The following is a 14,961-nucleotide window of genomic DNA, read 5'->3' as shown; positions in this document are numbered from 1 at the left end:
TTCCAACCCTCAAAGTTCTTTTCTTTCTACAACCGTCCCAACTTAGATTTATGTTGAAGTCAGTTCCGAGGTATTTGTAATCCACAACTTCTTCTAGAGTGTTGCCTTCAAAGTAGAACTTATGTTGGTTATGTTTTCTTTTGGTAGAGAAAATCACTACTTTCGTTTTGCTAATATTGGCTTACATCCCCACTTTTCTACAAAAATGCTAAAGGGAAAATCAATGTTCTTGCAAACTGAGAGCAGATTTAGCAATTAGAGTAAGGTCATCTGCACATAAAAGAAGCCTTATAACAAACTTACCCAAATGGATACCATCACTCCTTTGCGAATTTAGCCACTCTTCAAGCTTGTCGATATATAAACCAAAAATTGTAGGAAACAATGGGCAACCTTGCTTGACCTCGATATTACTTCTGAAATTTTCAGAAATGCCTGCTGAAGTTCTAATTTTGACTTTCACCTCTTCATACAACGTATGCATAACTGCTCTCAAATGCCTGAGAATCCCAAGTTCCTCCATTTTGTACCAAACTTATCCCTAGGAACTATGTTAAAGGCTTTTCTGAAATCAACAAAGCAACAAAAGGCTTCTTCCTTTTTCCTTTCAAACTTTTTCAATGATGTGCCTTAAAGTTATACCACGATCAATTGTGGAAACTAAAGCCATTACCACAACCATTATTTCAATAGACAATACATTTATGCAAGATATTTATAATATTTAATACAATCCATTTAGATCATTTTTAAGGCTAGATATTTGTATTATTTAATGATGAAATTACATAGTATATACTATTTGGTTATTGGTTGGCTACACAAAAATGAGACCAACAAGGTATGTTCAAAACTTTGAAGTTGTGAAAACCCCTTTTAATTGAGACATTAGATAAACAAAAAAGAATGACAACCTTTGATCAGAAATGCAAGATTACATAACAAAGAATACAGAAAGAAAGAAGAAAGAAAATTATTCTAACGTCCACGAGGCTAAAGATAGCATGACAACCTTTGATAAGAAATGCAAGATTACATAGCAAAGAATACAGAAAGAAAGAAGAAAGAAAATTATTCTAACGTCCACGAGGCTAAAGATAGCATGGCAACCTTAGATCAGAAATGCAAGATTACATAGCACAGAATACAGAAAGAAAGAAGAAAGAAAATTATTCTAACGTCCACAAGGCTAAAGATAGCCTATGAGACTGATTGCTTCTTTATCTTGTTAATGTATTCGCCCCTTTTCCTGTGAAGCCTCACAATAAATGGTCTCAACTTCTCGAGAGAACCCTGTTAAATAAATTATCCCAAGAATTAGTTGCTAGAATATCCGCATAATTTTCTCTATTATCTTTATAATTTTCTCTATTTTCATACTCCAACAATTTTACTACTTTTAAGTGTTTGAAGTTTATTGGAAACTTTTAAACGTCATTGTTGTGGCATTCCATAGAATACCTTTTAAATATTTCTTAGTTGGATTTTTTTATATTTATAATGTTTTTAAATTTAAGTTTGTTAAATTCAAGTTTGTAACCTACTTTCTCAATGGAAGTGTCGTTTCAAGAGAGAGAAGCCAGCGGGCCCAAACTTACCGCCAACTACCTCTCACCAAGATCAGACTCCAAATAAATTAATAAGTCGAAAGCCTCGGTAAAGAGAAAAAGGTTCAAAAATATGAAAAACACATTTAAAAAAGGAAAAAATAATTACATAAGACGATGCGCTACGTAACCAGTTCTCTGTACGGATACGAAGGGCACCTCGTATGGACAGAAAGCAGTTCAGGTTGTTTACTCCACCCTAAATGCCCCGATCCACCCCGGTGTGAAATTAGTTCGATATATTTCTACGCTCGAGAAATGCCCGATGAGGCCAGTGTGAACGCAAACATGCCTCCGCGAAGCCAGCAGTCTCAGGCTTTCCCAGCCACGTGTCACAATATCAACAACCCCGTCCCGCCGTCCGGCCCAATTATCGGATGCCACATTGGACGTACAACGGGGGTTCTCAGTTTTATTATGTTCTCCTCGATATTCGGGCGTGTGCGTATATTTTCAATTTTTTCTTACCCCTTACTTTTCAAACCCTCGCCTCCATTTTTATTATTGTGTTCTTATTCTTACGCCCTGGGTGTCCGATCCAGGGTTACAGCCTTACAATTAAAATCCATTTATTTCCTACTGTTAGACCTGCGTCCGAGTACCGCGACCTGCGGATTCGCCTCGGAGCTGTGATCCCGTGGCTGGCGATTTCTTTTCGTCTCATTGTGTGGAAAATCGAGGGTTTTCGCTGAACAAAATCGGTGGGCCGGTAAGTTCAAATGCTCCTCTGTTTATTGAATTTATTTTCATGTTCTGCGCACACGTTTGTGAAGCATTTTAGGTTCTGTTTATGCTCGCACAAGATTAAAGTCCCAGCTTCAAAATACTGTACATTGAAGTTAAATTTCAGTATCAGTGCCCCTTATTCCGGCGAACCTTAACTTAAATTTACATTATGGCAAAGTGAATTTGAGTGCCAGTGATCCTCCATGCGCTGCCCCCAACTCTACTCAATCAACACTCCTGTAAATACTGTTGAATTTTGACGTCCTATACTGCCCTCATGGCTAAAAATTTGAACTGCTCTTCATTGCTCAACCTGTGTACTAATTGTTTATATATGTACACAAGACATATCAATTAAATATATTTCTATCGTATATCTAGAAACTTTGGGGGATTGATTTCTTGGAATGCATTGCAATTTTGATATCTTCCAAGGAAAATCCACACATTTTTTGATGTCAAAATAAACACAAAACATTCTCTATGGTTGTCAAATTCAAGAGAAACTATAAGCTCCTTTGAGCTGCCCAAATTCAATGCTCACATTTTTGCGCAGTATGGCGAGGCATAACCTCTTGTTCAGCTTACTAAGCTTGAAAGGTGGTAAACAAATTTGATTTGAGCATTTGTCAGTTATACGACTATCATTTTAATATTTTCTCCAGCAATTGCCTGAACATGTTCCCCTTATCCTAATTTGTCATATTATCCCAGGTTGTTTGCTCGCTTTTTGGTCGCAAGTGTTTTCTAAATGCCTCATTGTTTCGAGTTTAAATATCAGCTATTCAGTTTTGGCTATAGAATATAAGAAATTCTTGGTGTAAGGTATAGGCGTTGGAGTTATAATGCCACATTTCATTGTCACAACTTTTGCACGTTATGGTCAATATAGTGGACCTCAAATATGGAAAATGGTTTACTTGTGAGTTAAATATCCGGTATTCAGCTTTGTCTGTAGAACATGGGAAATTCTTTGTAAGGTATAGGAATTGGAGTTATATTGTCACATTTCATAGTCACAACTTTTGTATAATATGGTGGACCTCAAATATGGAAAATGGTATATCGAACAAGTACAATAGACACATAATGAAAATGTCAAAATGAATGTTTCTGAGTTTGCATTAGGTGTTCTAAGGTTTATGTTTTCTTCCATTAGTAGAGGGCACCTCCCCCATTCTCTTTTGTGCCACATCCATTCTTATTCCAGATTGGCCTTGTTTTGTATTCGTATTGGCTTTTTTTAGCAAGAGAGGATCTGTTTCCTCTTCCTAGAAACTAATCCATCACATATGGAACGTTTTCTCATAAACTGAATTGGTTCGGATTTTTTTTTTTACAAAACCAGTGATTCCAAGATGCCGGTACATTTCGGAAGCAGGAGTGGCACCCTTCCTAGGCAATTATAATAGCTACCATATCCTAGATTATAAAACATCATTGTCATAGCCATTATAACGTATGCTAATAGAGCAAAATCCCTTGAATTATCAATGATGAAAAAATGAAAAAAATAGAATTGTCATTTTCATCAGGTGTTGTTTTCCTGGTCAAATCCAGCAGCATCAAAAACATTTTGACTTCAAAATATCCCTTTATTCCAAGTTTTTAAAAGGTCCCTATCCTCTCCTATAACTAGAAATTTTTCATTTTAGTAAATTTTTCTTGACTTTGTGTAGGTTAAACATCCCATAAGTCAAAGCTGGTTGTAATCCCTCAGTTGCAGGGCATGTAGATACCAAGTCAGCGAATGGAACTGAAAGTTCAATGTGAAGAACTATAACTATAAAACCGTGCCAAATTCTGTTGCTTTTAATGTCAGTAAAGTACAGATAAATTAAGTGTGAAATCATTGATTGGTATTGCTTTAACAACAAATTAGGCAGATATCAATTACATGGTATATGGTAGCTGAATTCTTTATTTCAAATAATGATTCTAAAGTGGCACTATTTCGAGTTACATGATAAAAGGTGGATGCATCATCTCTATAGTGTGCGACTAAGAGGACTATTCCTGAATTTTGGTTTTGCAGTTGAATGGTATTCAGGCTAGAAGTTTTTGTTGACAAACTTTCAGCTTAATAGCAAGATATGCCAGGATATCAGTTTAAACTTCTCTATACTTCCACGTCTGTAGTGGTTATGTCACGTGTCATAGCTGCTCCCTGATTTATCTCTAAAAATAATCTTATTATGGTCAGGCTTTTTAACAATAAGGAATGTGTAAGCTTGTCAGGTCTGAATTCAGTTTTTTGACACTATAGACAGAAATATTAGTTTCTGAATTCTCAAATGACACGAACATGTGGTTAATATTTTGCAAAGGGCAATGGATATCATTGTCAGTGAATGATTATCCATACTGGAAGAGTCTGAAGTTCCTGGGGCTATTGGTGGCAATGTTTCAACTTCAAAGTTGATGTTGCCGGGAAACATCTGGTCATGTGGGATTATCTTATCACAACTCTGGGAATACAAAAGTAGCTCAGTTTGCTGTTTTATTAATAGAATGAATTTTTAATGCTCAGGCATGGAGTTGGAAGATAGAGCATATTAGTTTGACCCCTGGCGATTTGTGTTAGATTTTGGACACTAGACTCAGTGCACACACACACACCAGATCTGGTAACAGTTTCAAATTAGCTAATTAATTGAAACACATTGATGTGCCTAAACAGAAACAAATTTGGCACAGTGGAACTTAGAAAACTAGCAATTAGATCATGCAAAGTAAACATATTACACACAAGTTCTGCCCAATCAACAATTCTTAATTAAATTCTTTTCAAAACCTACTCAGGCTCCCTTATTGGGATAATGGCCCTTGAAAAGTTACATATACAACAATTATCCTGGATCTGATCCAATGGATCAAGCCCATAGATCCGTTCCTAACCTGGCTTATCTGGATCTCCTTTGGTGCTTCATGGTCCTGTGTAGGACCCAACACAACTGACACTTAAAACAAATTTACAATATTACTCATGTAGATCTCTTGCTTACTTGAGAGAATCTCTTTCTCAATGTCTCGTGTCCCTGCATGTCTCTGTGCTCTCTTGCCAACAATAGGATTTTAGGATTGGGGGGATTGCAATGTTTCAATTGCATTTTGTCATGTACTAGGGTATGGAACTCTTATTTAATCAAGAGCACCAAGCCCTCTATGTACCTTGATGTTAGTGACATTGGTTCTCGAGCTCCTCTATTATGACCCTACTAAAAATGTACCCATCACTCAAACAAAATCTTGACTTAATATGCTATGTTTTTTCTATCCTATGTTAATGCTTAGAGGGTGATATTAATGACAAAGATCCCAAGATAGGCAATGATTTTGATGATATGTAGGTATTTGTTGTAGCATGATTTTTTTGGATGCTAGAGGCCATCTAGATCCTATTTTTTGATGTATTTTCGGTTCAGAGATGGATTGCACTCGATGCTATTTTGGTTATGTGCACCCTTACATGCTATATAAATGAGAACTTGTAATTTGTGGACCCGTGGTTGATGAATATTATAACTACTAGATGAATGATGTTATATGGTTTAGTCCATGTTTTTATGTTTTTTTTATCACTAATTCATCATTCTACATGCTTTTGTTGACATATATGCATCAAAATATATAAAAATAATTATATAAAATTGGTTCCCAAAATTGCTCCTGACATGGAAGATTTTGAAAATGTCGTCCTTGCTTTCGCTTTTGAAAATGTTGCTCCTGCTCCCACTTTTGAAAATGTCACTTCCGCTCTCGCTCCCATGTAGCCATGCGCTCCACAACCCTCTTGACCCTCCACAAGCCCTCTACAGATCTGAGGCCTACTCGACTTTCTCCTCCACAAGATGCTCGCATGTTCCTTTGCCACCTTCCATAGGCCCTCACAACTCTCAAAGGTCCAAGTCCTACTCACCCTTCTTGGCCAACTTGCCTTCCACAAGCCGTCTCAACCCTCAAGGGGTATGAGGCCTACTCGACCTTCTCCTCGACCAGATGCTCTCTTGCCAAGCCACCTTCCACAGACCCTCTCGGCCCTCAAAGTTCCAAGGCCTACTCGGCCTTCTCCTTTGACAAGATGCTCTATTGCCGGCCACCTTCCACAAGCCCTCTCGGCCCTTAAGGGGTCTGAGGCCTACTCAACCTTCTCCTCCACAAGATGCTCTTGCCAAGCCACCTTCCACAGACCCTCTCGGCCCTCAAAGGTCCAAGGCCTACTCGGCCTTCTCCTTTGACAAGATGCTCTCTTGCTGACCACAAGAAAGAGTATGGGTCAATACCATGGGTTATCAGAATACCATGGGTCATCAAAATACCATGGGTCTATGGGTGCCAAGCCTCGTCACTTAGCCCACTCGCCACACATGTGAGAATACTCCCAATGCTACCCAAAACATTAACATTTAGTTGTTTAAACTTTATACAAGTTCTTGTAGCGGTTATAGTTTCAAAATACAACACTACAGATCAAACAACATTTTTTCAACCCTGCTTTGTCCCCAAAATATTTAAAAGTAGACGATGCAGCAACTCATAACAACAAACAACTGGTATGTATGGAAGTAAAGGAGCACTTGTCAATACTATCAACTGCCTTTTCTGACAAATATAAACATCTAGAATGGTGAAAGGAACATTATGTGTGCAAGTCTCTTGCTATCTGGAAAAAACTGATGTTATTTGTTATTCTTGTACGTCATTAGTAAGTTTCTTCATTTCCAGCGACTAATGTCAATAGTCTGGTAACTCCATGGAAATGCAGAAATTATTGTTTTTATGCATTAACAATAGCTATTTATGCAGCAGCTTATATTGAATCAAATTTCTTGGAAACTAGAGACAATTTGGTCACGTTTTAGAAAGTGAATGAAATTTTATTGATGGCCTAAGTCCTTAAGTGAGCAGAAGTGGTCAATGGGACTGAAAAACAAATCAACATACAAGGTACAACTACTGAGGGGGTGTTTGATGCATCTCTCGAGAGAAATATGTCTAAGCTATGTATGACTAAAAAGCAACGTAATATTTAAGGAAAGTGAATATAAGAGAGAACTTGACTGAACTATATTGCTCCAAGAAAAGAGCCAGGAAATGCAGGGTATCTACTTTCCATGTTCACTTCATAAATCCTTGCTATGTGGAACACAGTAACTCAAAAAAGGCCTAGCCACTCTATGTCATTGGGGTAAAATGAAATAAATAGAATGAGTAATAGAATATAGTTATCATCGACAACATTGAAGTCACCTAAAATTTGGCAGCTACTGTCTGTAGTAGTAGAATCATGTTTGGCTAGGGAAAAGTTAGGGATGTAAATGTAGGGAGAATGACCATTGACTTATTTAGGGATGTAAATATAGGGAGAATGATGGTCATTTCATTCTCTCTATTGGATCCTCGATTAGAATTTTGGAATGATGTGCTGGATAATTTTGGATCCTAGCATATGACCCCCTAAGCATGATAATGGATTTTGAAGTGACTGACCATTGTTGCACATAAAAGTGGATGTAGGGTTGTGACATTTTGATGTCCACCATTCATACACAGTGGTGGACTTTATAACTTGTGGTGCTGACCATTGTTTTCATTCCTAAATATAGTAATGCCAAAACTTGTGTGGTAGACACAAAATGGTCCATTAATATTTTGTATGCATTCCGGGTTTGGAGTTAAGGACTGAAACAAAGAACAACTTGTCATCACAATTTTCACTCCAATTTCATATAAAATGGGTTTATAATCCCATATTATCCACCATCAATCACATAAAGTTACTACTTATGATGTCTGGTGTATCTCCACATTTTCTTGATAGGGACAAAGTAAAACAATGGAATTTGATCGACCACATTAGGGCTAGTCTTTTACAAAAGCTCTTTTGTTTCCTCTGCCTTACAGGAAAGAGCAAGTATAGGTTTGTGACCATAATGCTATTATGTTTGTGTTGAGCATTCAAATGTATGTGGACCCAATTTGTTATTTTTGTTATTTGATTTTATTGTTTATATTCTGTTCTCCCTTGTTGAGTAATTCTATTTGTTTCTAAGCTGCATTGAAATGGAAATGGATATGGAAACATGGGGAGAAACAGATACAACAAATTGGAAAAAAAATGAATACAAAGTGGTGGGGAAACCACAGACACACAGACACAGACACATGGAGATAGACATGTTAGTGATGGGGGATTACGAGCTAGTGTCATATATGCTTGCAATACCCACAGGGGCAGTGGATGTGATCTTGGGAGTGCAATTTCAGTTAACACAAGAGATTCTGCATATCTTCATTTTTAACTCGCTCACGATGAAATAACAAAAAGAGGGTCAAATGCAGATAGAGAAAGACCTCAGAAAGTATTCAGTATTGGTGCACTTAAGGGAAGCCCAAGAGACATTTTTAATAAGTTTTGAGGCTCATTTTTGGGGTTAGGGTTGGTGTAGATGCTCTTAGGGTCTTGTTTTTGCACTTTTTGTGTTTTTTTTTTCCAATTTATTTGGCTTGAAATGTCACTGTTTGGGCCTGCAACATTTCCAGAAATACTGAATCGTTTCAGGTGTGGGCCAAAACGTGGGATTGATGTTTCTGGATGCTTAAATTACCTTTTCAAAAATAAGGAAATGGCCCAGAAACATTTTGGTAGTGTTTTCCCTCTGCTCCAGTATCTGAAACGATTATGTTCTTTTGGGAGACTTCTAGACTCATATCCAGTAACTTAGATTTGTTTATCTAGTTTTGTGATATCCTAGAGTTATGTGTCATAAAATTAGGTAACCCTAAATCTATGTTACTAGAAATGTGAAACACAGAAAATGTGAGAAATAAAAATGCTCAAGTTTGCACAAGTAACAATTTGATGATCACTTTTGCTGACAACAAAAAGGACCAGTGCTGAGGGTGCCATCTCCTCTCTGAAATCTTTGTGAATGATAATCACTGTTATTGTTGATCATGACAATGTATGAAATGGAAAAGTACCAAACAGTAAACCTCCACACTGTCTCAAGCTTCAACAAATAAAACAAGCTTCTTGATATGACTAGATATTCATTTCAAGCATGCATTATCGCCTGAGAAAAAACCGGGCAACTTTAACTGTTGCAAAATATGAAAGGATATTCATAAATGAAAGATTTATTCAGAATTCAAATGCTCTTGCCTCCAGTGTGTTATGATATAAGTAAAGAGGAAATATTCAAGGAATTTAAATAAGAAAATTAACAAAAAACTTGAGCTTCAACAAATATAACAATGTTCTTGATATGACTAGATAATCATTTCAAGCATTCATTGTTGCCTGAGAAAAGACAAGGCAAGTTTAACTGTTGCAAGATATGAAAGGATATTTATAAATGAAAGATTTATTCAGAAGTTGAATGCTCTTGCCTCCAGTGTTTTATGATATAAGTAACAAGAAATATTCAAAAAACTTAAATAAGAAAATAAGCAAAAAAATGGACAGGTCTTCCAGAAACCTCAGAAGGACTAAAACTTTGTAATATTAAAATTGTTTGAGGAGGATTACATGCTTAAAACTCTGCTTCAAATCTTGAAAGACATGTCATAAAAACTATGTAATCCTTGGTATCTCTCTAGGGAAGTTGATCAAAATATAAGCGAGATCCCAAAATGAATCGTTTAAACAGTCTAAAAAATTGTTGCCTTATGGCATTACAATAAATCCAATGCCTTAAAGAAATGACGAATTCAATTACATTTGCTCTCACAAGCACATCTCTCTGGAATCATGGATGGGGCTCCCACAGAGCATGAATATCAGGGAAATCTTGGAAGAAGAAACAAAGGAAAAGTCAATCAAACCTTGTTTTTATGGTTATGATACCAACAAAACAATGTTACAAATATTTAACTGAAGGAAATGTGCGGGAAAGGGAAGATTTGAATGGCCTTAGTTACAAATATGCTAGGAAACGTGGGTTCGGGGACGGGTACGGGTGCAGGGACGGGGACGGGTACGTCATTTTTTGAAACAGGGTGCGTGGGTTCGTCGGGGGTATATTATAATTTATATATATAATATATAAATATTATATTTTATACATTATAATATATATGAATTTGCATATTTTCAACTTTAAACAAGAAAACTAAAATATTTATGATTTAAACTTTAAATATTTAAACATGCACATCATTGAACATTCAACATTCACAATGAAATTTCAAAATTTCTAGTCTGATATTAAGTGCAAATTGGAGTTTACATATTAATAAGAATCATGATATATGTCCATTGTCATACTACATTGAAAATTTGTCTTAAGGCATCTCCAAACAAGAACTGGGAAATTTTAAAATACTAAAATAAAAATATCTAATAGTGAACAATGGCTTCCTCAAGCCATGTCATCAACATCACTCAGATCTTCAGTTAACATGCTCTCCAGGTAGGGATCACTCTCATCTTGAGTCTCTTGCTCATCCATAGCAGCTGGAGGTAGCTCAATAAGGCCATCTGGTTGTATCTCCTCGTCCACACACATAGCATCGTTTGTGTATTGGTCCCATCTCTTGAAAGGACCCTCCTTGTATCCAGGGTCTTTTCGAGATATGAGACGAAGTGTGCTATGAACGTACACTAAGTTCTCTGCCTTCTTTGAGCCCAACATATTTCTCTCTACTAAATGGATAAAGGCATAAGTACTCCAATTCCTCTCGCAAGATGAAGAACTAACTACCTAGAATATTAGGGGAAGCCCATTAAATTAATTAAAAATTAAAAAATAAAAACTAAAATGAACCCCAAAGAACCCAAAAGAACCCAAAAGAACCCGATTTTGGGGTTCCAAGTACCCATCATCAGGGTTCTCCATACCCGTCAAGACAAAAGAACCCAATTTTTTTTAATGAAGAACCCAGTTCTTCATAGAAGAACCTGGTTCTTATGGGTTCTTCTCAGAAGCACCCGAACCCGAATCTGGTACTTGGGGACGAGAACCCGGGACGGGTTCGAGAACCCCACCCCCGGGTTCGGGAACCCATGCAACATAGCAAATATGTCAAGGCAAGGTTCTCAGATTATTCCCTTCTTTTCTGAAGAGAACTGATTATATTCTATCCTTGATCCAAACTGAGGGCCCCTTGGCTATTGTAAGTGTCCCATCTGCTTTCCTTTTTGCCATGAGGACTTAGCAGGAGCCTCATGAACTTCATTTACCCATTCCTTCATGTATCATCAAAGTGAGCGTTAAATCTTTTTATTGTTTAAATACCAACACATACCTTGATTTTACTGTGTAAGTGTTAAAGATTCAATGCTCCCCCTCCACAATACATGCTCGTGTTAATTTTGGCCACTTTTGTACTTTTCTAGTCAATGAACCGTCTATTGCTACCTATCATGCTGTATTAGTAGCAAGTCCATCTGTTCTAGGCCAAGTCTTAGTTCACAAAGGGAAGGAAATTTGTGATGTAGAGGTTTTTTGGACTTATAGGAATGGAAGATAAGATAAGATAAGATAATTATATAAATGTTCATCGAATGACCACAAGCGTAGGTCAATGGGACTAAAGAGTACAAACTAGTATGAATACAATGTGGGAGTGCAAGCACAACTCCTACGAATGCCGTAAAAAAATATAAAGAAAGAAACCTACATAAGTATAACATTAGAACATATGTATAAAACTGTAAAAAAGGTACGATGTTGAGGGTAACTGGGGCAAACAGAGCACATGCTTACTGTCAAAGCCTTTGGAACCATCGAGGGGTTTGATTGTATGATCCAGCAGGGGATATCCAAGTGAGGGATACTCCTAGCATTTGAGGTCGAAAGAAGGAAACAACAAATGGATCTCATGTTGCTTTGGGTTCGGGTGGTAGTCCAATGGGTAGGAGGTGCTATACTCTGAATTTGTCTGGAGTTGCTCTCTCTAAAGCTTTGAGAATGTGTAGCTTGATGTGTAGATTGATACCACTGAGGTGGTCTCGATAGTATCTGCTGGTCTCCCAAAGGAGGAGGTCGAGGAGATTCTTGGGGTCTCACTGCTTTTCTATCTAATGCACTTTGGAATGTTGCTTGCTGTTTGTTGCCATGATTTGATGGATCAAGAAGGAAGTTTGAGGTGATCGGTCTGGTCATCCCATGGCAGGGCATGGTGTGCAATAGTTGAGATCTGTGTGGTAGAAGATCTCTCTGATGAAGAGGATAAGCATCTCTGGTTCTAGTATTGGAAGAAAGTAAAGGGAGACCCCCCCCCAAGTCCCTATAGACGCAGTGATAGTGTCCTTTGATCTCATAGTATGGGGGCCACTAAAAAATAAGGTGCACCTTTGTCTTCGGCCTGTGAAGTTAGCACACCTAGTGGATCCTATTAGATCGTGGTATATGGTGGTTTGTCTCTATCTGGAGTCGATGTGAGTCAACCCAAAGTTGTCCCAAAGGGATCTTGTGTGTGCATCCAATGACCATGTGTATAAGGGGGTCAAACGATGATGCCATTCCGCTAATCTAAAAAATTCTCTAGGGAGAAGGATATCTTTGAGCCTCGGCTCGTTGGAGGTGATGTCCAGGTGACTTGAATGTACAATCTGTTAATATTTTCTTTGATAGCCGGATTCAGTATCAGTTTCGGAGCTTGGGGCTTCACATTTTGCATTAAAGGGTTAGGTAACGTGGAGATGTAGAGGATGGAAACAATGTGGAGGATAAGTGGGGATGCACAGGTATGAAGGATGCTGAAGAGTGGAGAAAATGGAAGGCATGTCGTGGCTTTGCATTCTGCATTGAAAATGGGATGCAGAGGAAGGAAAAAGGGAGGATTTAGGCATGCAGGGCATGGAGTGAAGGTGGATGCAGAGGTGCAAAGTGTGGATGAAGGAGGATGCAGAGGTGCAGAATGTGGAGAAGGTGAAAGCAATGGAGGAGGGAAATGGAGGCCTCCTTCCCCACATAGGTGACCAACTCAATATGTGGGGCTGACACAATGTGGAAAAGGTCTCTGCACTCTTATATGTAGTTGATTTTTTCTTATGCAAGGCTAAAATTCTTGGAAGTTGTCCAAGGACCTAGCCTTCAAGTACGATTCTGAAGGAGATTTTCAGAAGGCAAAATGGAGTCTGGAATTTTCGTTGTTGTTTCAAGCACATGAACATTGGCAATGGGTTAAGCTGCAAAGAACAAGGAAATGACATCAACAGTCAGCTGCAACTTTGGGACTGTGCTCCCCTTTGGGTTGCCAAGAATGCTAGAATCAGACCAGATGCATCGACTCATTAGGCACGGGGTCACTCCCAAACATGGCCAAACTTCTACCTAAGACCCCATTTATTGGACTCAATTTTAAAATACTAACTGTACAGATGGAAAAATGAAAATTCCTATCTACACTATACTCACTGCACATGGCAACAAACATCAGGTATATGCAGATTTCCAATGCAGCCATAGAAGGGCTGAAAGCTAAGTTACCAGGAAATGGAAATGGATATGGATCCAGATTCTGATCTGGATATGGATCCAGCAGATCTTTGAAAATCCAGGATGCTTATACGGTGGGGAAACACCATGTACAAAAAAAATATAATATTTTTTTAATTAAAAAAGATTCGAAGTTAAAAATGAAAACCATCCATGAATCAAAACATTAGATCTGAACTCATTAGATAACTTATAAATCTGAAGACCGAAGTCATGATGCATCATGCTTTATACAGAAAAGAATAACTGTAAATACAAAATTGAGTATCTGATCAATGGTCACTCTATTGATATGATGATGTAGATTGAGTCTAACTACATGTCGAAAAATGGGTCTACATGTTCATAATTTGATTATTTCAACTTTTCATCATGGTCAACTTGTCATCTTCCTTGAAATTAGCTTCAAAATCTAAAAATTCCCATCTAGTTACAATGGTAAATGAATATTATACATTATTTGAGAACATGCTATAGTCCATGTATCATATTGTTCTAAGAGGACTCTTCATCTAGAGTTGGATTGGATTGATCTAATTAAATTATTAATGGACACAACCATTATCATTATCTATGTATTCTCTCAAAGCTTTCCTGTTTGCATTATGAAAAATTGAAAATTAAAATTTTGATGTGTCAGACCTTTCCTACAAGAATTGTCGTGTGCTATTCAGCCTATAGGTAATTAATAATGAATTTATACAACTATAGAGCCTACAGATTAGTAATAAGTTATCCAACTAAAAATCTAAATAGAGTATTTGCTTTTTATGGTTCATACAGGTGGCAAATATCCTTAAAAAAATAAAAATAAATAAAAAACTCTAAGGTTATTTGCTTGGGATTTAGCGTGTGAGGGCTAGTTGGCATAGGATCCCTTTTGGTAGCATGGGATACCCTTCCAGGTTTGAAGGATCTGTTTATGTGGTGGTTCCTTTGTGGATCTGGGTGGATCCATATCTTTATCTGAAACATGGATCTGCAGATCCAGCATCAAGACCTTGTGGACCCAGTAACACAGGCTGAAAGCTGACTCAATCTTGGACTGAAGACACATGACAAGAATGACACCATGACATGAAGGACCTACTCAGAAAATGGATTTGCTGCCACATATTTGGTAAGGATGAAAGCAAGAGCTGAAATATCTGAAGATGACCCATTGATGATACTTCCAAAGC

General features: G+C 37.5%; 1 protein-coding gene across 3 annotated transcripts in view; it reads left to right on the top strand.

Annotated features, from left to right (window-relative positions):
• Positions 1 to 1,804: 1,804 nt before the first annotated feature.
• The window catches only part of CHR4 (chromatin remodeling 4), a 349,593-nt gene continuing 336,436 nt past the window's right edge, over positions 1,805 to 14,961 (top strand). Inside the window, exons 1-2 of one of the 3 annotated variants that reach the window (XM_089377269.1) lie at positions 1,805 to 2,048; positions 2,194 to 2,316. The gene's annotated coding sequence lies outside the window, so the exon portion shown is untranslated. The other 2 variants (XM_089377268.1, XM_089377270.1) reach the window with 2 other exon arrangements.

The sequence above is a fragment of the Pinus tabuliformis genome, chromosome J (genome assembly GCF_031772625.1).
Source record: "Pinus tabuliformis cultivar Carrire ecotype Pingquan chromosome J, CPIR1, whole genome shotgun sequence".
NCBI lineage: Eukaryota > Viridiplantae > Streptophyta > Pinopsida > Pinales > Pinaceae > Pinus > Pinus tabuliformis.
Note: the sequence above shows the minus strand (reverse complement) of the source record. Positions and strands in the feature narration are given on the sequence as shown.